Genomic DNA, 24,113 nt, shown 5'->3' on the forward strand with positions numbered 1-24,113 from the left:
ACCCACTGCATGATTACTTTCTTAGAAGCAGATTCTACTTGCACATAAGTGGTAGTGTGGAGTTAAAGGCAGAAACCACAAAGTGACTAGAAAACTGGATTCCTAATGAGGCTGCCTTTCACCTGGACAGCTCTGACAATGCCCTAGGTCCAAACCTCACCCCAAACCACCACAATCAGAACAGCAGTTGCCCTGTGTTCTGCACAGAACTAATCTGTGCTGTTAGATGTGCAGGGTAGGTCCTGGCAAGAGTGTGTTCTGAAGAATCTCTGGGTGACTTGGACTTGAACACACCAGGGCTATTCAGGTACACAGTACATTTCCCTGACTGCTCTGCCTGGAGTAAGCTGGTGGCCTTGGGAGAGTTGCTTGCCCTTTCTGGGCTGCAGTTCCCTCATCCTTATCAAGGCAGCACAATATAGTTGCCCTGTGCCTCTTCTTTGCTTTTCTCTGAAAGGTCCTCCCTTTCCTGCTCTTCAGGACTACCCAGACCACTGGTTTAACTTTTTAATAATTATATATTTCATAACAATTCAGGTAGGCACTGTGTCACTAAAGTAAACCGTGCAGGTAACACTAAAAGCCACATTTGGGGCCCTGGAAGAATTATGTACGTGGGGCAGGAGGGGCAGCACAGAGTTGCTTCTGAAGCCCTAGAAGACATCGCAACTGGGACCTGCCTAAATGGGGAAGGGGCAGGGCAGTCTTCCTACAAAGTGGGTTCTAAAGCTGGCAAGCATACAGGAGAGAAAACAGTGTTTACAGATACGTACAAATAGAGCCATTTACATAAACACAGTAAACTCTCTTTTACTCTTCTGGGAAAGGGTAGCAGAGCAAACTGAAATTTCTGGTTGAGTTCCCATGGACTAGGGCACACTGTCGCCAATTTTCAAAGATAACAGCACAATACACACAGTGCTGACCCTAACTGAGGGTGAAGGCGGCACTCCCGTGAAACTTCATGATTCTAGAAAAAGCGGAAGAACTCTTTGGACAAGTTTGTTTTTTGGCACTGGCTGGACTGTCCCACCCTCCTGCCTCTACCCTCCGTCCCTGGGCCCAGCCCTCCCCGGGCCTCTGACCATCTTGCTCTGTCTCCCAGGCTGACATCTTTCCCTCCGGGAGTCTTCTAAGCTCAGCTGTTCTTGAAGAATTTGCCCAAGTGCCTGTTTCCCCTCTCCACCCTCTCTTTCATCCACTCCCAAGGGCTGGCAGAGGACTCCTGCATCTGTATCTGGCCCAGACCTGTCTGCAGGACCCCTGTCTAGACAGGCTGCCAGCAGTCTGATTCCCCTTCCTCAACATGGGGGGCCCTTCTCTGGATTTGGCTTTTCACTCTTCCTGCTAATGAAACAATCTTTATTACAGTTACCCAGCCTCAAAGCTTTAGCTCTGTTTCTGAGACCAGCCCTTGTCCCTTGACACCCAAAGATGTGAGTCCTAGGAGTTCTATGTTTCTGTCTGTGCCTTCCTCTCTGGGTTGTCCCTGCCATCAACCTTTGGTCAGGCCCCCCCTTGATACGAGCTGGGAGATGACAGCAATGGTCTTGGTTTTTCTTGCTTTCCCTGAATTTTCCCATAACAGCTGTCAACCTGTCAGACAGCTGGGCTAGTAATTCCAATATTGGCAAAAGCCAGTTAAACAGATTGTAGCACGCCTGCTCTGCTGGAGCGTGATCAGGAGTGAGGAGCCAGACCACCGTAACTCAGCCTCCCCTTCTCTCTCCCCAGGGGCAGACCCTGAGGGGACTCACAGATTCCCAGGGCAACTCCAAACACAACTTGGAGGCCACAGCTCTGAGCCATCACAGGTGCCACAGTTGGGTAAATCTTCCTCAAATTTATCTCTCATCATTGGATGCCTCTCAAAAACCATCAACTGGTTGGTTGGAATGTGAATTATGGCAGTATTCACTTAGAACACTAACACAGGGCCACTCTAGTCCTAGATAGGCACCCGACAGAAATGTGTTCACCAAAAGACACGCAGTAGAATATTCGTAGCACCATTCAGAACTGCCCCCAGATGGAAACCACCTGAATGATAACAGGAGAATAATAACTCAGTGGACAGCAAACGACAAGGAACGAACTCCAAACACATGCAACAAATGGGTGAATCTAACCAACACCATGAAGAGTGAAAGAAGTCGGGCTGAAACGCCAGGACAAAGCATGTATCATAGGAGTCCCTCAGGCATGGAGACAGGAAACTAATCTGTGTTGTTAGATGTCAGGCTAGTGGTCACCTCTGAAAGGAAGGGACATGGGGGACTATTCCAAGTGCTAGCTAAATGTGTATTTCAGCTTGTAAAAAATACTATCAATCTTACTATACTTTAAGAAAAACTTTAAAAACCAAATAAAATAAAGCCATCAGTTTCTCCCAATTAACTGTTGAAGTAAATGCAACTTTCATGGACTGTGGCCCAGCAACTCTTGCAATACAGCTGAAACCACAGACTGTAGCTTCCCCATCTTCTCTCAACTATTTTTTGCTTTGGAGATTCTTTACCCCTAAAGGGCCCAGGGACCCTCTGCAAAATGCTGTGGGTATGTACATTTTCTGGGGAGAAGGTCCACTGCATTAGTCAAAGGGGCCCCATAACCAAAAAAAGGTAAAGAAAAGGAAAGGAAAAATCATCCCATGTGCAGCAACTCCAGAGATCCCTGAAATTGAACTCTGTGACTCGCCCTGTTACTCTCCCTCAGAAAGCCTTGGCTTCTCCCAACTCCCCCTGCTGAGATTCCACCCCCGCTTCCAGGTCATGTCAGGCTCCTTCTAGCATCCAGTCTCTGCTGATTCTCCAACCAAAAACTACCCGCTCCCTCTCTCCCACAACGATTTATCAGGAGTCAGCTCCGATCGTTCAGTAGACACTGAGGATGTGCAAATAAACAAACCCTCAAGGAGCTTTCAATTCAGCAGAGACAAAACAGATGCATCCATAAATAACTTTAGGCAGAAAAGAAGCATCAGAAGCGAGAGAGAGGTCAGTCCAAGGGGAGTTCAGAGGAGGGAGAGTCCTTCTGGCTGCAGTAAATGAGGGCAGGCTCTATGGAGGCAATCCTGCACTACGGGGTTGGGGTAGGAGGGGAGGGCATTCCCTCCAATGAACAAAGGGGCAAAGGCTTAGGCTGGCAAAGCCCTGGTTGTGGTGTGCAGGGAAGGGCAGGTAGTTAGGTTTGCCCAGAGCAGAGACATCATGAGGAAGAGCTAGAAGGGATGCAGGATGGAGTGAAAAGGTTAGCTGCCAGCATCATAAGTTTGAATTTTTATGCTGTAGGCAACTGAAAGCCACTGAAAGATTTGAGCAGGGAATGACATGATCAGAGATGTGCCTTCTTGGTATGTCAGGTGGATGGCGGTGATCTACTCCTTCTTTAATAGTCTAAACTACACTGTTCTGCCTCTATGGCACTTAACTGCCTCTTGCTCTGTAATGTGGTTATCTGTGTGCTTATTTTTTGTGCTCGCTTCCCATGTCTTACGGTGGCACTCAATAAATACTTAACAAATGAATGTGCAATGTCTACTTAAAATGGTTTTGGAATGAATGAAGAAAGTGGAAAAGGGGGAAAGAAAATCACACAGGGTGTAACATACATGAGCTAGACAAGTTCAGATGCTCCATTCAACCTTGAGATTTGATGTCTGTGCCTACACGTTCACTATTCTGAATGACTGGCACCCGGAACCAAAACCTACAATCATAAAGGAGAATGTTTAACATTACAGAAGGCTCTTCAGGAAATATATCTGAATGGTATGTCACCCAATGTTCTTGAATGTGGGCTGACTGTCAGCTTGAGTGCCCTATGAATAAAGGGACTATTATATCAGAGGAGTCTGGTTAAATAGTTAGCACCTAGAACATGAAATCTGAGGGTCAGTGTCACCCTGGGCCCTGTTTCCTAATTTCTGATGATGGCGTCTGGGAAAGTAGAGAAAACAAGACTGTTCAACCTCTCAGGCCCTTGAGTGTCTTACTACAAAGTGGGGATTTCTAGAACAGCAAGTACTTTGAATGCTGCAAAGAAAGGGGCTGTGCCTCCAAACCAAAGGGGAAAGCCAGTGTTGGGAGAGCAATCAGCTCAGGCATGGAGCGGGCGGTCCTAGTGCAGTGCCGCTAACAGTAATGCCCACCGGGCCAGTTACTCTTTGTACATCACCACCTTTTACCTGTGGAAGCTCTTCCACTTCTGCTATTGTGCCTCACAACCACCCTGTAATTAAATTTCTCTGTCCATCTGGCATATGAGGAAACTGAGGCAAAAAGAAATGTGATGATTTGTCCGAGGCCCGTCAGACCTGGGAAAGAACCCCAGGACCCCGGCTCTGCCCCTCCATCCCCTGTGATCCGTCCCCTGGCCGGGGCTCCAGGGCTTGGGGGTGGGACTTTCACGAGGAGACAACTCTGCAGAGGTGGCCCCGTGAAAACAGCTGTACACTTGTATTTGAACTTGGGTGGCCCCTCCATTTGGTCAGGGCCTGGGTGACTAAAGAAAGGTGCTTTATCATGGCCATGGGCAATTCAGAGGGAGTGGAAGCCCGGACTATCAGAGCAGCTTGTGCAGCTTCCTTGGGAAGGAGTGGGAGAGGAAAAGCAAAACTTAGCAAAAAAAATTTGCGAGGACCCAGGCTCTGAGGCCACGTGCAGCCCACGCAGGTGAGTGTGCCCTGTGCCGACTGCGACTGGAACTGGCCCATTTTCTCGTCTGGTCTGAGTTTCCTTCTCACTGCAAAGCCTCCTGGCCAGTCAGGCAACACCCATTAGTAACCACTACTATTTAGTCTAGCCCTATTTTTGGAGCTAGCTTGGGTGTTTGCCTTTTATTATTTCCTTTTTTTTAAGTAACAAAAGGAATATGTTGAAAAAGAGTATATGCATGTGAATGGATAAAGTTAAAACTCTTTCTTTCTAATTTCACTCCCAAGGGGTAACTACTGTCCATAATCTTTTTCCTTCCTTCTATACCTTCTTCTGACCTTCACAAGCATACGCATCACACCCATGTAGGTGATTTTTTCAACACATGGAGTCATATTTACATATAGTTCTGCAAATCTCATTTTTTACCCAACAATAAATATATCATGAGCATCCAACCAATGTTGCTCATACAGAGGGCTGGTGCATTTTTCTAGTTTTAATTTCTCATTTTGAGACACGGTTTATAGAAAAAAATAAGAAGGGCAACATAAATATATAGGATTCATTTTAAAAATTAGTAAATTCCTACAGTTGCTCTCTTTCTCCCCAGTGGACTTCTCCCTAATCATCCTGGGAGTCACTGTAGTATCAACTTCAGAATATGCAGGAAATGGGAAGAGTGAGACCCCACTGGCATCTGCCTGTTGCAGGACTTCCCAGGAGGTGGCTCAAGTCAGCTGGGGGCTGAGAGACCAGTGCAGGGAGCTGAACCTTCAGAACTGCAGGTTACTCCTCCAGTGCCCCCTCCCCATCCCCCGCCCCAGGAGCTGCCACTTTAGCTGCAGGGAAAGGGAGACTGAGTGAAAGTGCAATGCTTTGCAATTGTTTCCCCTTCTAGAAATCCAGGGCCTAACAGTTTGCAAGGGTAGCTGCCTTCCTTAATAGGGAACTTGAGTTCCTTTCTCACTAGCACATTCTTCCTGCAGAGTCTGCCTGGGCCACCCACAAGCATGTGGCTAACCCTGATAGCTGTCCTGTTCCAGGAGGAGTTACATGCTAATCCTGACTGAAGGGCAGAGACCAGAGACCAGGTCTGAGCTGCTATCTGGACCAGCCAGATAGTTAGGGGCTGAGAGAATCCAGGGCAGCTAGAGCGAGCCCCAAAAGAAAGGGAGGTCTCTGCCCTTGAGTCAGGATGTGCAGAGAAAGAAGAGGGAGGCAGGCTGTGCTTCCTTTGTGATGTGTTTTCTGAACACCATGAAATAGCATTTTGGTTGTAACCAGACCCCACAGGTAGCAAATGTTTTGACTGATTCTGCTACATTGAGAACATCAAGTACTTATCTACTTGCACAGCACTCTTCTAAGTTCTTTAGATGTGCTGTGTGACTAAAGCTGCTAAATAATTTACCTAGGTAGAATTGGATACAGGACTTGAACCTAGGTACTTGGGCTCCAAAGCCAAGAGCCTACATGCCATCTTATGCTGGAGGGATGTTTCTCAAAATGTATTACAACTTAATAGATGTATGTGGACATAAACTTTCATGTCGTGTGCATTTTGGAAAGCCCTGTTTCCAACAAAGGTAGTCAGGCTTTTTCATGTGAGACTTCTCAGTCTTTCTACACTAATAGTGCATTTATGATCTGCAAGAGGCATATGGTTTGCAGCATTTTCCCACTTATATGCACACAGAAGTGTTTTCCTAGGAACATCTCAGGAGATCAGTGTTCTGCTGACCACACTTGGAGGAAATGCTGGCAAAGGGAGTTGTTAGGAACAGGGCTTAAGTTCTGGCTCCTGCCATTTAACTAACTTTATGACTCAGGAAATTGCTCAACCTGAGCCTCTGTCTCATCTGCAAAACTGGAATAATAGTCCCTTTACCTGGTGGAGGTGTTGGGAGGATTAAATGCATCTGTAAAGTTCTTAAAATGGTACCTGGATCTAAACATCCAATAAATGGGAGGTAATAGGATGATTATCAAAAATACTGAATGATTTAAGAAAAAGGGAATTATGAGAACTCCATTAAAAGGAGAAGAGAATCCCTGAAAACAGTGTAACTTCTGGGTGATCTTCACTAACAACAGTTCCCATCTGAAAAACATGAAAAATGTTTACACAGAAGAAAATTCTAAAATACCACAGAGTGTATTACCATTCCAAGGGAAGGAGAAACAAGGGAAAATATTTCCAAAAAATAGCTCAGATAGAATGTTTCTTTGGCAAAGAGGGTTCTCTGATGCTGTAACAGATGCAGACCAAAGACATAGGCCAATTTCCTTAATTCCCTCAAACTAAAGCTGAGATACCCTTCACAAGGGACAGAGCCAGGTGCTGGACCTGCTGCACTTGGGGGAAGGATGGAGATGCATGCTGACATTTTTCGGGGGATGAATTCTCATAACTGAACTGAAAATGGCTTGGCATCAACACGACGTCTTCCTGTTCCCATTTAAGGAGTGACTCATGCATCTGCCATTTCACTTGTAGCCACTGTGGGAGAAGATCTCCCTGCAGGAACTCTGACTCCACAGAAGGTACCTCCTCCCTGCCTGACATAGAAACTGCCCCCCTACAACCCTCACCATTCCAGTACCTGCCAAACATGTGACAGTTGACAAAGAACAAACCAAAAAATCCTCCAAAACCCAAATAACCCTCAAGCCCCCACCAAGCTGTAGTGGAAGGCTGCTCCTTCCCGAGACACAGGTGGAAGCCAAGGGCACGGCCTGGAGATCCGGGACCCAGGGCACCTGAAGTGACTTGCTCTCCACATTGGACTCATCTCCTGTTGTGCAATTACGTAAATGAACCTTGTGCTGGGGCCAGGGCCAGCAGGGCAGGGTGGCAGGGCTGCATGAGTCATGGAGCCACCGGAGCAGCCTATCAGTGGAGCTCACTCAAACAGCCCACAGCTCCAACTCGCGATGCCAACGCAGGGGCAAGGGCCCCTCACAGACACCTCCTCTGCCAGGGAAACTGTCCATGTGGCATGGTTGGGACCGCCTGGGGAAAACAGCAACATTAGGAGATGAGGACTGAGCCGGTGGGTAATTAAAAGCTAGGGGATTAGATTCCAGGCTAAAGTGAGAATAGTTTCTCTGGGTCACATCTATTAGGCCTCAGTTTCCCCATGTGTGAGATGAGAGGGGTCATCTCCGTCCTCAGGACCTTGCCTGTGCAGGCACAAATGTATGTATGCTTTTTGATGTCCACGACAATGCTGGAAAGAAAGTTGTGTAAATGTGTAAACAGAGGCTTGGAGGACTGAGTTAGCATGGCCAAAGTCCAAAAAGGTAATCGAGTTGTGGAGCCATGATTTGAACTAAGAATTGTGGATATTCAATTGTATCCCTCCCTGAAATTATACACGGACCTCCAAGCTTCCTTGAAACAATGTTTGCAACTAAAATCAAGTCTTAATTTTTGACATGAGAATTATTCACTTGGTGAATCATCTACTGCAAATTAAAGATTTTAAGTGCATTGACCTGTCTTGGACTACTTATTCTTTCACATTGCTGAATGGAATGTGTTTAGGGAATTGTAAATGGATTCTGAAATTAGATAAAGCAAAGTCTAATCATAATTCTCATATAAAATCATTGGCAAAATAAATCACTATAATAATTCCATGGCCAAATATGAATGAATTCTGTTCTAAGTACCTCATTTACTGGTCTGAAAAAAGTTGGTGTTGAAAGAGAGAACAGGCATATGGATGGTGGCAAGGGCCCTAGGCCAGGTGAAGGAGACTGAGGGTCCGTCTATAACTAATGAGCTGCACAATTTATGCAAGTCACTTAACCCCACCCCTTTTCCCTTTCTGCCTCAGTAAAGCAAAGGGCTTGGGTTAGGCCCGTGTTTCCTACCCATTTCAATATGAAGACTCCTTTTAATGTATAAACACCCACTAAACTCTCTCCCTTCCAAACACAGTTTTCTTCTGGAGCCTAGAAGTTGTGGAAGCACATAATGCAAAAAATTAACAGAAATGCTATTTTCTTGCATTAACTGCAACATCCTCATTTGAACAAGAGTAGTGCACTGACGTCTAAGATATTATTTATTATTTATTGTCAGTGTGTGGCCCCTACACATGCTCTGTCACCCTGTCTACTCATCACACCATCCTCTGCCCATAACTTTTGAATTTTTGCATAAAATGGCCTCAAAGTTCTCTTTCCATGTCAAACTGATTTTATCATATGTCAATTATTAAGAAACTACACACCAGGTTTCTATTTTTTGTTTGGAATAATAAAACAAGTTTTCAGTAAGTAATTTTTATTTTTCCCTTAACTATGTTCTTTGTGCAATAGTTTTACAGCCACAGTTTACTCATCAGACTCATACTAGCTGCTTGTGCTGGGTATTTAGAGGTGAATAAAATAGATGCAGTCATGGTCCTTGCAGAACTCTGCCCTATGTCAAGTCCCTCCAATGATCCCGAGCCTTCCCTCTGTTTATCTCCAGTTTCAACCTCTCCCTGGAGCTCTGGCTTCTGATACCTACCTGCCTCTCAACATCTCCACTTGGATATTTAAAATGCACCTTAAACTTAACATGTGTAAAGCAACCTCTGGATGTCCCCCACCGCCGTGACTGCCAAATCTTTCCCCGTCTTTGAAATGGCAGCACCATCCATCTAGATGCTTATGCCCCAAGTACTTGGAATTGTTCTTTGACTCTTTTTCTTCCTTATCCACAGCAGTTAATCCCAGAGAAAGCTCTGTTGGCACCACTTACAAAAACACATCCTGAACCCAATGGCTTCTGCTTACCGCCATCCTCCAACGTGGCCCAGGCCATCCTCATCTCTCTCCTAGACCCCTAACCAGCCTTCATTGGCTTCTCCCATTTCTCTCTTGCTGCCTTACAGTTTATTTTATAATCAGTCGCTAGTGTGAAGCTTTTTAAATGGAATCCAATCACATTGTTCTTTTTGCTCAAAACCTTTCAGTCACTTCCTATCATTCCTAGAATAATTTCAGGGTCTTAGCATGGTTTGCGAGACCCCAGAGCTGGTCCCTGGCCACTACTCTCCTTTTCTTTCCTACTCTTCCTCTCATTCTTGCAGTGTATTTGCTTTTCCATAAACATGCCAGGCCTGCTCCTGCCTCAAGGCTTTAGCATATGCTGTTCCCCCAGCCTGGCATGCTCTTCCCTAAGATATGGGCATGGGCTGTTCTCTGTTTTTTCAGGCTTCTGCTCACATTGCCCTCTGGATGGCTTCCTTGATTGCCTTGACTGAAATAGCTACCACTCTATCCTGTCATTTTCTCCCTACTCTGCTTCAGTTTTCTTCTGAACATGGAATGCTCCCTGACATTATGTTCTATGTGTTTTTGTCTGCCTCTGTCCCTAGAATCTGAGCTCCACAAGGGCCAGGTCTGTCTTTTTCAATGCTGCCTACCCATCTCCTGGAACAGTGACTGGCAGGTATTTGTTAAATGAATGACTGAGTCACATAACACTGTAAGCACCACTAACTGAATGTGCCTTATGTGCCAGCTTCTCTTTTCACATTATCTCTAATCCTTACCCCAACCTGGCAAGGCATATAATATTATACCATGTCACAAACAAGAAAACACACTCAGAAAGAGTATGTAAACGGCAGTCTCACAGCCACCAACTCAAAGAGGCAGGCTCTGAACTGGAGTTAAGTTGCATAGTGAGATAAGACAGTGGAGGAAATGGCAGTGTCTGGGAGGCTCAGTAACTCTGCTGGGTGGGCCTGCAGTTAGTGGGATCCTAACACTCCAGTGAGAAGATCACAGGAATTATTCTAGCAGCCACTGAAGAAACAGTAGTAACTCCTGCAGTGGCCTTGGTGGTGACCGTGGGCTCAGAGCACTCTGCACCTCTGGCTGCTCCGCCTGCCCCGTGGGTCCACAGTCCTGACCATCCTTGGGCTCTGCTGCAAGTCCTATATTCCCCCATGAGCCTAATCATACTGGCCTCTTTCTTCCTTATTAAAAATAAGAGGTTCTGAGTTTGCCCCACTCCAAAGTCCATTCTCTGAAGATACAGTCAGCTCTCCTCAGGGCCAACTGACCGTTCTGAAGCAGGGGGGAGAGGTTATGGGAAGGTGCCCCGTAAGAAGATGACTGGCCACCCCCACCTGTGTGCTCAGGCTAGGCAGTGCCACAAGGACACTACAGTCAGGTCTAGGACTCAGCCTGGCAGGTTCTAAAACTCCCTCAGTGTCCCCAGAGGGGATCTGTTCAGGCAATGATCCATGCTGGGAAAGCTCAGGGAGACAGACAGACAGACAAACCAGGGGCTATGCTCCTCGCTCACAGGACAGCTCTCCCTGGGATCAGGTGCCTCAGGGAAGATGCTAGAAAGGACATTGGGAGGCCATGTGGGGAGCACACAGTCTAAACAATAGGAGGTGAACAACACGGAGAGACAGCTCACTGTCCCTCCGGCTGGCCTGCCTCTCGGGTGACCTCAGGTCCAGCAGGTCTCTGCTCTGGGTGATGCTTAGGAAGCATCAGCTGATTCCTCCCCCGCCCAGGTTACCGGCAGACCACCTAACACATTCTGTCTCACACAGGGGAACCCCAAGGACCACAATTTCTGACACACTCAGCTCGGTCATGATTATAATTCTGGGCCTAGCTCTTCCTGCTCTGAGATCCTGCCCATCGAGGTTGCATCTCAGGTGGTCCATCTCCTCCATTGTATTTGGACTTTTACCAGCTTAAGTCTCAGGAGGCCATCTTAATTCCAGCTCTGCTAGGGCATGCAGCCAGTCCCCACAACCTCCTGCCCATTGATGGCCCATGCACACTGTTTATCCACACAATATGATCTTAATTCCACCTAAGTTCACCGGACACCAGCTGTGTGCCAGGCCCCATGTGAGGTGCCAGGGACAGAGCCCTGAGGGGAGGCCGACATGACACGGGGGAGAAGTGGAGTGCGTGTTGTATGGGGGTGTGCCCTGTGCTGGGAAATCACAGGGCTGAGGGGCTCCAGCTGGCTCATGGCATCAGGGAAGGCTGCTCAGAAGTGGTGTTCAAGACCTACACCTTCAAAGGAAGAGCCTGCTTCACAGCTGTCTGCTTGGAATTAGAGATTTACTCCTAACTATCCTCCCATTGCTGAGAATATCTGGCAGGTGGGCTTCAGTGGTGAAGGAAGTGTTGTTTCTACTCCTGTAGGTTAGAGCAAACCAGAGCTGGGCATGGAGCCAATACAGGGGGTTCAGATATTCAGAGACAAAGTGGCCTGCATGTAATCTAAGCCTAATGCGGCCGTGAAGGCTCCAGTGAAACTGGTACTGCTGTGGGCTGGCAAGTAGCTGTAACTCTTTCAAGTCCTTTTCAAACAGCATAAAAATGTTCATGTCTTCTGAACCAATAATCCCACCCCAGGGGATTTATCCTAAGGATATAATCAAAAACAAATACATAGAGATAGTCACTATAGTATTATTTACTGAAAAATTACAAATGAAGAAAAAATAAAAATTCACGAAACACAGAAGTGGATAAATTATGGTATGTCACTAGATGGAGCATCTTGTATCACTGAAGGCAAAATGCCTGAAGATTGCACTGCCACGTGAAAATGTTCAGAATATTACATTAGGTAAAATGTTTTTCCTTATACTACTCACAGGTAGGTAAAAACTATTTGCAGATGGACAAAGAGTGGTCAGAACACAGGAAGATGAAGTTCATTTGCTAGATAGGACTGTGAATGCTATTTTGCTATTGTTGGTTTGAGCAATAAAAGAAATTAAGAATGTAATAGACAGATATAATTAAGTCTCCCTATTTCTTTCTCACTCACCTACAACAGTGTTCTGCAAATTATAGCCTGTGGGCCAAATCCAGTCTGCTGTCAATTTTTAAAATAAAGTTTTATTGGAACATAGGCATGCCCACTTGTTGATATATTATTCATCCATGGATGCTTTTGCTCTACAGTGGCAGAACTGAGTTGCTGTCACAGAGACCAAATGGTTCACAAAACCTAAAATAGTTACTATCTGGTCCTTTATAGAATAAGTTTGCCAACTATTGATCTAGAGTAAGGAAAGATCATTGCTTTATTTGGGTGTGAAACACATAGATAATTTAGCAAGTATTCCATGAATATGGATGAATAGACAGAGAATCATCCGTTGAATACTTCATCTACTACTTCTTCTTCTTCAAAAAAGAAAGAGTTAAAATGAACTACCTCCCTCCCCAAATACCCTCCCCACACTGTTTGTTCCCACTTCAACTTGGACATGAAGGTCATGCATCAATTACATAGTTTATTATCTAGTTTGGACTACAGTTCATTTTATAAAATACATACTGGAGTAAGGAGACAGAAAAATACTTAACTTATTAGTGCTGAGAACTGAAAAGCATTTACTACTTAAATTTTTTTTGCTTGCTCTTTAGAGCTTCTCTGGTCTTTGGGAAGAATAAACAAGACAGAGTTCCTGGCTATTACTGCTGATTGCTCACCTGGACTTGAAGGTCACCTTCTTGTGTAAGGTCACCGACATGGGCGGCTGACATGGATTATTTTTCTAAGCTGTTCCTTATTGCATGACAAAAACGCACTGACTCTGGAAGAAAGCTTGCCATATTCTAACCAAAGTCCCTACCAACTTACCTGTGCTCTTAACTCCTGTTTCTCTTGTTTGTAAAGAGGGGAAAGACTAGAGACCATGTGTTAGGGCCAATAGCTTATTCTCAGATTTTGGAAGAGCTGGGATCACCCGTAATAGAAACTGAGCACCAGAGTTACCAATCACTCTTTGATTCTAGCATTCTTAAGAGTTTATAACAAAGTAGCTGTTTGACATTAGAATTATTGAAAAAAAAATTATATATTTAAGGACAAACTTTAAAATCAATCAAGGAAGCAAAATCTAAGCCAAAAGTCACAAATTGGCAGCTGGAGGACTGGAGCTGGCCTGTAGACCTTATTATTTGTTCCATAGAGAATTATTTGAAAAAAAAAAAAAACCCAGACCAAACAATGGAGCCAACATTTAGAAATTGGGAGTTTTCATATAAAAATCCAGATTTCTGGCTTCTTTACAGACAGCATATTCCCAGGTGGCTGCTGGGCTGGAGCTGAAGAGCACATGCTTCTCAGGGTATGGCCTGGCCTCACCACGACACTGTCCCGGGACCTTCAGCATTTGAGTTTGTGAACATGGGCTATAGTCGTTTGAAAAGCTGTTCCAATATTTCAAGCAGTTTCGGACCAATGACAAATTTAGGAATCAAAAACCTCAGAATCCTGAGATTGAATTTCAGTTCTTTCTTCTTTTTACTTAGCGGGGGCACGAATGAGGAGGAACTAGCTAGAGATGGATTCTCCAACACTTTCTGAAATGACTTGAATTAGGGAAGTCACAAAAAGACTCATCTACAATAATGGACACTAATCAACTGGTACAGAGAAATGTTGTAGCGTCATGAACTCAGTCTCTGTTTACTTCTCCTGATTACTCTACAACTACCTGATCTTTAATCATTTAATAAATACATGTTGGGCATCTTCTGGCAGCAAGCCACTATACCAGCTACAAAAAATTCAGAAGTTCTGTGATCCCAAGGATTTGATCAGTTCAGCTGGGAGGAAAACATCCCCACAGATCAAAGAGCTGACAGCCCTAACTGTGTGCCAGACACCGTGCTCAGAGCTTTCACTCTCACGATTACTCTATGAGATAAGTACAATTATTACCTTAAAAGAAGAATACATTTTAGAACCCTAAATGATAGGTATTGTCCAAAGAACTTGAAGAAAAATAGTGTAGAACAGTGCATACAAGGTGATGCACACTGAAGGGCCCCCACCCATAAGATGGCGAACTTCCTGCTTCTCTTCCAGGTCCTCGGTTCCTGCCGGCGCCACCTGAAGCCCAATCACCTCTCTCCCCTCTCCCAATCCCAGCACCTAGCCAATAGCCACCAGCCCCGTAGAAGTGACACCTCAATCACCCCATGCCCCTTCCTATATAACCCAGCACCTTTCCCTAATAAAGCGGAATTCTCCGGTGAATTGCTGCTGTGTGTCGCTCCTTTCCTTTCATTGGTGCCGAAACCCGGGAGACGGGACACCCCAACTGGGCCCCATCTTCCCCTGACACCAGCCGCAGCTTGCCCTCATCTTCTTTTTCCGGCGCTGGCTCCTCACACTCACCACTCCTCTCTGGCCTTTGGGTAAGTTTTCCCCCGGAGTGGGCCGCTCTTCCCCGAGCTATCGCAGCGCCATTGACCGTGGTTGTCCGGCAAGGCCCTGACGCTCGGGGACGAGGAGGGAGCTCTCCCCGTCTCAGGCCTTCACGGCTGCGGCGGACCCTCAGGCCCCCCCCCAACAGCCATAAACGAGGTGACTCCTTTGCGGATGAGAACGCTCCCTTCTCCCCCTCCTCCTTCCGTTCCTTCCGCCGAAGATTCCTACTACTAGGTACCTCGGACTCCGGCACTCTGCCTTCTTAGAGAAGTCTGGGTGACGACCCACACTTCCTAAGAAACCGACTCGTATACGAGTTTCCACAGACCCCCAAGGATCACCGGGGATGCCCTTTGTCTCCTTGCCGTCTGCTCCCAGTCCGAGGACCTCCGTTCACCTTCCCCTGTTTGTCTCCTTCTCTGTCCTTTAGCCATGGGAGCCTCCTCATCCCTCCCTGAAAGCTCACCTCTTGAATGCCTGCTCAAGCATCTAGCCACCCTCTCCCTGACGCCTGATATAAAACCAAAACTTCTCCGTAAACACTGCTCCCAAGATTGGCCGACATACCCCCTAGACAATAACAACCAATGGCCCGCAGGGGGAACTCTTGATCCTAACATCACTCGCGATCTCTTTAACTTCTGCCCGTGCCTGAAAAAATGGAAGGAGATTCCCTATATCGAAGCTTTCCGCCTCCTCCCCCCACCTCCCCCCAAATTCTCCTAGCCCGCAAGCCGTCTCCCCCGCAGAAGCCTCCCGTTCACTCCCTTCCCCCTCCTCTCCTACAACAGCCCCTCCCCTTCCTCCACCACCATCTCCTCCCCCACTCACCCCCCCTGCAGATCAAGCCTGAGCCTTTCAGCCCCCCTCTAACTAAGTCCCAGGAGCCTCCTCCGTATTTGCCCCCATCACCTGTTTCTCCCCCACTGACTGAGCCAGAACCCTTCAGTCCCCCACCGCCGTGGGTCTCCGCTCTCGAGATATCTTCGCCTGCTGCTTAATAGCAGGTCTGAAAAATGCAGCTCGTAAAGAGTCAATTTTCAAAAGCTCCAAGACATAATTCAAAGGAGGGAGGAAACTCCCTCTGAGTTCTTAGACAGACTCACTCAAGCCCTATTACAGTTACCAGCCTGGACCCAGAAACGCCTGACGGGAGACATGTCCTTATGACATACTTCCTAGCTCAAAGCTACCCCGACATTAAAGCTAAACTCAAAAAGTTAGAACAGGCCCCGCTACCCCACAGGCTGAGATCCTCACAGTGGCCTTTAAAGTCTTCCATAACCGGGAGGAGGAGAAAGAACGCCATAAACAAAGGGCTGATCAGGCCAATTTCCAAATGTTGGCCCAGCTGATAAAACCACAACCTGGGCGCCCCTCTACAAACAAGCCCCCCCCCCAGGAGCTTGTTTCACGTGTGGACAAGAAGGACATTGGTCAAGGGCGTGCCCCTCCCCCAGATCTCCTACCACCCCATGCCCCAGATGCCACAAAAAGGGCCACTGGGGGTCTGATTGCCCAGCCACCCAAAGGGGAGGCTGGACGAACAACCCCCATCCTAAGCCCGCCGTAGTGGGGCTGGCAGAGGAAGATTGACGGGGCCTGGGGGCTTCTCGCCCGACCATTTCCATCACCAAACAGGAGCCCAGGGTTACCTTAATAGTAGACAGTCGCCCCATCTCCTTCCTCCTAGATACAGGAGCCACCTTCTTAGTCTTGCGGGAATACTGGGGCCCTACCACGCCTGCCATTACTCCTATAGTCAGGGTAGGAGGTAAACAGATTTTCCCATTAAACCCCCCCCCTTTTATGCACAATCCAAGACAATCCCATACCTTTCTCCCACTCCTTCCTGGTTATGCCCCAGTGTCCCATCCCTTTACTAGGATGGGACATCCTTTCTCTCCTCCATGTTTCCATAACTATATCCACTCCCACAGCCCCCAGTACTCCCTTTCTGATGGCCCTCATAGCCGACGACCCCCCTCTACCCAATGAAAGCTCCAGTTCCACCCTCATACACCCTGTAAATCCCAAAGTTTGGGACATTACAAGCCCCTCCGTGGCTCTATGTCCTCCTGCCTCTATCAAATTACGTGACCCCTCTCAGTATATCTGTCAGGCCCAATGTCCCCAAACCACTTCAGCCCTCATAGGCCTCCAACCCATCATTCAAGATCTTTTAAACAAAAATTACCTCAGACCCACTCACTCCCCGTTTAATACCCCCATATTAGCTGTTAAAAAAAACCAATGGATCTTTCCGCCTCATCCAAGACCTTCGCCTCGTTAACATGGCCGTCGTCCCTATCCATCCCTTAGTTCAAATCCACACACCCTTTTATCACAGATCCCTGCCTCGGCCTCCCACTTCTCAGTCCTAGATCTCAAGGATGCATTTTTTTTTTTCTATCCCTCTGGACCCCTCCTCCCAAGATTTTTTACAGAAAACGGCTCCTCTCTGACCTGCCCATTCCCAAAACCAAGACAGAAATCCTTTCCTTTCTAGGCCTGGCTGGGTATTTTAGAGCGTGGATCCCTAACTTCTCCCTGTTGGCAAGACCCCTATACGACCTCAGCAAGGGCCCCCCTGAAGAACCATTATCCTCCTCACCCCGACGCTCCTTCATTAAGCTCCATCGAGCCCTTGTGGAAGCCCCAGCTCTCCATCTTCCTGATTTGTCGAAGCCCTTCTCATTATACATTCATGAGAGGTCCAGTCAAGCTCTAGGAGTCCTAGGCCAACATTATGGCCCATCCTTTGCCCCAGTAGCTTATCTTTCCAAGCAATTAGACTCCACAGTTCAGAGATGGGCCCCCTGCCTACGGGCATTAGCCGCTGGACAGCTCTTGCAGAAGGAAGCTCATAAACTGACATTCGGGGCGCCCCTTACCATTCTGTCCCCACATCACCTAAAGGATCTCTTAACCTACAAAATTTTAGAGACTCTCCCTTCCTCCAGACTCCTGACCTTACTGTCCTCTCTCCTCCAAAATCCCGTTCACCCCCTTTGCCATCCATACCCAAATCATGACTTTTTCCTCCTTTACTGCTCTCTCGCTTTTTTTTCTCATTCCTATTGTCTTCCCCACCACCCCAGCCTCCTTTGTATGGCGATTCAAAGTCAGACAGACTTACACACAGCATCAAACAAAAGTTACTACCCTCATTGCCACATCAGACTGCCCTCTGAAAGGCTGCTCCGAGCCTTTATACCTCCACTTTCCTCCCTCCACCGAAGTGTTCACTAGCAGCTACCTTTATTCTCCCTACCTCTGCTTCCTCTATGACCAAAAACAAGCCTGTTGCAGGCGATGGCCAGACACCTACGGGGGATGTCCCTACAGGTCTTGCATCATTCACTACATGGGTAACTCCCAGTACCCACAGTATTACTCCTCCAACCGTTTCATAAAATATCCCAACAGCTCATTCTCCTTATTAATCCCAGATCCCTGGAACTCTCGATGGGCCACCGGAGTCACAGCCTCAGTTTACTATGGGGGGTCCTCGACCCCCCCACGGTACCCTTCATATCTCTCGAGAGTACGTTCCCTCTCATTCCCAGATCTCTCAAGTTGCATCAGACATCGGACATTCCGAAAAAGTTATTGTCCAAACTCTTGACAGCGCCTCTTCATCTTCTTACCCCCGCTCCTAGTCTTGGTTACAGCTCATTCAAGACACCACCATCTTTCTCAACCACACCCTCAACACCGCCAATTGTTTCTTGTGTGCATCACTACAGCGCCCACTGCTGGCCGCCGTGCCCCTTAATATTTCCAACTACTCCTTCCATGCAGAAGGACAACCCCTCCGCCCCCTGGCAGACATACCCCTATGGGAACCAGAATACGCAGATAATCTCACCATCCACCACTGTGTAGGCCCAACCCCTCCCCACTCCAGCGCACTTCACTGTCTCTCTATCTACACCCCTACCTCCAGCTCTAAGACTTTTACGCAACCAGGTCACTTCTTTTGGTGTATTGGCAGTCTTTTCAACTCACTGCCTCCCAACTCCGATATACCCTGCATTCTCGTCACCCTAATCCCACAGCTTACACTTTACAGCATGGCAGAATTTCTTGAGCTCCAACCTCCGTTGCCCTCACGCACAAAAAGGACTGCTTTCCTTCCCATCATGGTCGGTATCTCTTTGACCACCTCAGCCATTGGGGCAGGGTTTTTGGGAGGAGCCTTGGGTCACTCTCTATGGGCAACTAACAATCTCAATGCCAAACTTGAGGGAGCCCTGACATCCACTGCCGATTCCCTGGCCTCTCTCCAAAGACAGGTCACTTCGCTAGCTAAGGTCACCCTTCAAAACCGGCAGGCCTTAGATCTGCTTACAGCTGAGAAGGGCGGCACCTGCATCTTCCTTCGAGAAGAGTGCTGCTATTACATCAACAAATCCGGCATTGTAGAAACTGACATTACCAAACTCACCGACCTTGCCTCCAGCCTCCACTCTGCTTCCAATTCCAACCCATTCTCTTCAATACTAACAAACCCCTTCCTCACCTGGCTGTGGCCCATTGCAGGCCCTATAATAATCATTCTTCTCACCTGTCTCTTCTTACCTTGTATAGTAAAGTTTATCAAATCCCAAGTTGGTAAAATCTCTAATCAAACTTTCAACCAGCTTTTACTCAGGAACTACCAGCTTTTAGCCACAGAAGATCCCTCACCCTCACGTAACCTCCTCACCACACGCTGAGATGGACCCCTCTCCGCTGGAAACCGTTCCTGGAAACAATGGCCGCAGATGCCTGGCTTCTGGCACCCGTATCCTCTTGGCACCATTAGAATCAACAAGTCCTCTACCTACGGTTACAGGGAACCTTCACTGATTTCCAACCTGAAGGAGTCCACATCTACTCGCCCTTACTGTGGGGGGTCCTATCAACCCTTTCCTCCCGGTCCTCAAGCCCTCACTCCCTTCTCCGCCCGTTCAGCAGGAAGCAGTCAGAGAGAAAGCAACGTCCACAATCCCATAGAGGAGAAAGGGGGGAATGAAGGGCCCCTACCCATAAGATGGCGAACTTCCGGCTTCTCTTCCGGGTCCTCAGTTCCCGACGGCGCCACCTAAAGACCAATCACCTCTCTCCCCACTCCCAATCCCAGCACCTAGCCAATAGCCACCTGCCCCGTAGAAGTAACACCACAATCACCCCATGCCCCTTCCTATATAACCCAGCACCTTTCCCCAATAAAGCGGAATTCTCCGGTGAATTGCTGCTGTGTGTCGCTCCTTTCCTTTCACACATTACCTAAATGAAGACTATTTTTTATTTTAAATAAAGTCACTGCTTTCTGTAAGAGATTGCTAACAAATTATATCATTTGGTCTCTACATCAAAGAGTGCTATTTTCCACTCTTTGGAACATACAATTTCTGGTGGCACATGGGCAAACATTCTTTAATAATTATAGCTAATACTCATTTTAATGTTTGTTAAAAAAAGATAAGGATAATTACACACTAGATCAGTGGCTTTGAGGATGATTGGGAAAAGACTAAATTAAAAAATGAGTTAGTTTAAAGGAAAACAGTAAACATATATTGGATGGTATACAGGTATGCTAAAGACTTTGACTGCAGAATGCACAATACTGTGTTTTACTCATTAGAAGAGTAAATATGCAAGCTGTTTACTGATTAATCAGGAAGAAAAGTCTCTGCTTAGTGCAAAATTCCCAGTAACACTGGATTTACTAATAATAGGGTCTCTAGATTGGAGTGTTATCACTTAAGCCACCTTCCAGGATCTGAAGTAGGGAAGGAGTGGGTGAAGCTGGGTGAAAGTAAAACATTGCCTAGTATTTTCAGAAGTTGAATCTTATTCTCAGCATCGAGAATTAGTATGCATTGTATCTAGTACCTGATGCAGAAGCAAGCTTCTTGCCCTTGTCAGCCAGGTAGGCCAAACAACATCAAAACATAGTTAAATAAAGGAAAATGCAACAAATTTTTAACAAACAATAAAAGCCTTACCCAAACCCATGGCACAAAGGTTTCTACGCAGCAGATGACAGATGTTTCTATTTGCTGTTGACATAGCCTAAGGCCACAGGAGAGTGAAACCTAGATATGGCTGGATTAGGTAAGGAGGAGACCTGCCAGATGCCTTTGGATATAAGGATCCTTTGCAAGGCGAGGTCCTAGGGAAAGCAGACAGTTTAAGTTTACTCATACCTGTCTATGTTTGAATTGGCTTCCAGATCCTGTCACCAAAAAAAGAGCCCTGTTTACATTTATGATATATATTTTTAAAACTCAGAAAACAAAGGACAATTACTAAAGGCTGCTGTAATGCTAATATATTTGCATATTTCTATTCATTGATAAACTGAATTCTTTGTCATTGGAAAGAGGGACTAAGGTATGAGGCAGGCCAAACCTCTGGCTTTTTTCAAAGGTCCCTACAAGATTTGGGAACATCAATTGGATGCTAAACAATTCTCTGGAAATATATCAAGATGGAGAAAATGGTATTTATTTGTGAGTAGAATACAGAAAATAGTACTATAATAACATAATAAGCCACTCTGGGTGTGTTTGTGTGTGTGAGAGAGAGGAAGGAGGGGAGAGAGAGAGGGAAGGAGAGGGAGAGACAGATCCTCAAAGGGCATGCCTGAATGATGATAGTAATACTAAACAATCTTAAGAGTATTTACTGGGTTTTTACTATGTACTAGGCACTGCTAAATGCTCTACAAGAACCACCTCACTTAATCTTCACTCTAATCCTATGAGAGGAATTAGTATCATTCTCACTTGACACAGGGAGAAACTAAGACACGAAGAAATTAAGTAAATTGGAGCTAGCAAGTCACAGCATTGGGATCTGACCATAAGTAGACCTATTCCAGTTCTTTGCTCTTAAAACTGGTCCCTCCACTTCTAAGCAAGATTACGGAGTTAAACAGCAGGGTTTTCAAACTGCCAACTGCTATATGCACAATCTAGAGCCCATGATGAAATTCTCAGGAACCAGGGCAAGGTAGCGGCTACCTGTGGTGTTTCTTCTTCTCTGGGCCCCACACCATGCTCGGGCACCCCTATCTAATCAATTTTCAGATATGTAAAGAATGTTCATGAGAGGGGGTGCCAATTTGTAGTTGGTGGAGAGTCCACATGTTAGTCCAGCTTTATAGAAATGGGTGGAGACAAAGCACGGTTCCAGAATCATGCAAGTGTAGCTGCTACCCACTGAGCAGCTGCTAGGAGGACTCAGGTGTTTTTCTGTGGGGCTGTGTAAATGCCATCTCATTTCCTCATGACAACCCCAGAAAGTATGTGGTAGTCCCATTTTACAGACAGGAAGCTCGAGGCCCAGAAAGTTTCACTCATTTGTACCAAATCACCCACCTAGTAAAGGGTAGAGCTGAGACTTGAACCCAGGCCTCTGCAGCTCCCAACTCTCTGTCTCTCCTAGCCTATCACCCAAGGAACTCTGCATCTCACTTAAAACGACAGCCTAGAATAGTGGCTAAAGTCATACACTGGAGCCAGGCTGTCTGGGTTGAACCAGCTCTGCCACCTGCTAGTTGTATGACTGAGGACAAGTCAATTACTTTCTCCGTGCCCCTGTCTTCATCTGTAAAATGAGAATAATAACTGTGCCTATCTTCTTGGGTTGTACTGAGGAAAGAATAACGTTTGTAATGTGTTTAGAGCATTGTTTGGCACATAATAAATATTTACGTAAGTGTTGTGAAATAAATAATACGCATTTCTCTGAGGTGGGCACCTATACCCAACTGACAGACCAAGCAGGGATAATGGTCAACAGAAGATGTACCTAAATCAGCTCTTACAGTAGCCAGCATGGCCAGACCACCACAAACACTGGCTATGGGACCCCATAAGCTTTTGATCTGAGTTGTTGCACTAAACGGTATATTTAGAATAGAGTCCTGGGCTTTAGTCCCCATCTGACAAAAAGCAGCTGTGTGACCAGACAATGTATTTCATTTTTCTGGGCCCCATTCCCTCCCATGTTAAAAGTTGCTGGCCCAGTGCGACCCAGGACACATAGTATAGAGAAGGGAAGAGGACAGAATGAATCCATGTGCCCTGGATTCTGCTTCTCCCACATGGAATTTTATAAGTTTGGATAAACAGCTTCATTTCTCTGAATTTCAATTTCTTCTCCTCTAAGACAATGAAAATGGTACCTGTGTCCTTTATCTCACAGAGTTAGGGGCAAATTAGAAAGTGAATTTGAGAGCCCCTCTGCAAAGATGGTTCTCTAAGAGCATCTCCTGTTTCTGGGTACTAAGTGGATATTTTATTATTATTTGTGGAAATGATTCTATTATTTACCACAGTCTAGAATAACCCCCTTATATACTTGTTTCTCTGTCCCTCTAGAATCTAAGGTCTACAGGTAGGCAATCTGATCATATCCCTGCACTTAAATATTTACCGATTGAATGTGTGGAAAGTGGGAATCCATGAATCAATGAATAAATGACTTTGAAGTTGCATGAGGAGCAAAGAAATTGACCTTAAGATTTTAATTAAAGCCCAGTGTCCTGAGAAACAGAGGCTAAGACTTGCAGGTATAAAGCACTCCTGTATCATCTAACTCCTCTTAATTCTTTTCTTTGGGGAGTTGGTTTGGGTGGAGGAATGGCAGAGTTAAGATACTATAAAGTGTTTAAATTAACATACTCAGCAGGTACTCTGACTTTCTAAAGCTGAATACCAGCTGGGATAATTAAAGGCCAGAGCCTTCTCCTTTTTTAAAATAGACTCCCCTATAAACTACCTGCTGACAAAGGCATTACTGACTTCTGTAAGAATACATAAGGGAACTTTTCTCCATCCTTAATTAAAAATAATCCACGTTTTCCCACCCAAGCTCAATGAGCATTCAAATTGACTAGATCTAAGAGGAAAGTTACAGAACTATTTTTTATTGTTCTTGCTGATTTTCTTCTCTTTCTTTTTTTAAAAATTAATCCTGCAAACACCCTTTCTTTCCAGAAACGGACTCATCAGAGGCTCGAATGTAGCTTGTTCTGGGAAAAGCACCTGGAGGGAGGCAGCTACCCAGGCAAGAAGGTGGTCACACCAGATCATCGCTGAGGGATGGAGAAATGCCCAGGAGCCTCCCCCATTATTGTTTGTCTGCATGGCCTAAAATAAAATCTGCATTTCTTAATACTGTTCTAAAAATAGGGGTTTTGGCTTAAATCCACCAGTTAGTGTTTTAATTTTTAAATT

General features: G+C 46.1%; 1 protein-coding gene across 3 annotated transcripts in view; it reads right to left on the bottom strand.

Annotated features, from left to right (window-relative positions):
- GNG12 (G protein subunit gamma 12) overlaps nucleotides 1-24,113 on the bottom strand; it is a 128,027-nt gene that overhangs the window by 19,552 nt on the left and 84,362 nt on the right. Inside the window, exon 1 of one of the 3 annotated variants that reach the window (XM_057500311.1) lies at nucleotides 3,611-3,687. The exons of the other annotated variants lie outside the window; for them this stretch is intronic. The gene's annotated coding sequence lies outside the window, so the exon portion shown is untranslated. Of the gene's footprint in view, nucleotides 1-3,610; nucleotides 3,688-24,113 lie in introns of those variants that run through there. 3 annotated transcript variants of the gene reach the window in all.

The sequence above is a fragment of the Manis pentadactyla genome, chromosome 4 (genome assembly GCF_030020395.1).
Source record: "Manis pentadactyla isolate mManPen7 chromosome 4, mManPen7.hap1, whole genome shotgun sequence".
Lineage (NCBI taxonomy): Eukaryota > Metazoa > Chordata > Mammalia > Pholidota > Manidae > Manis > Manis pentadactyla.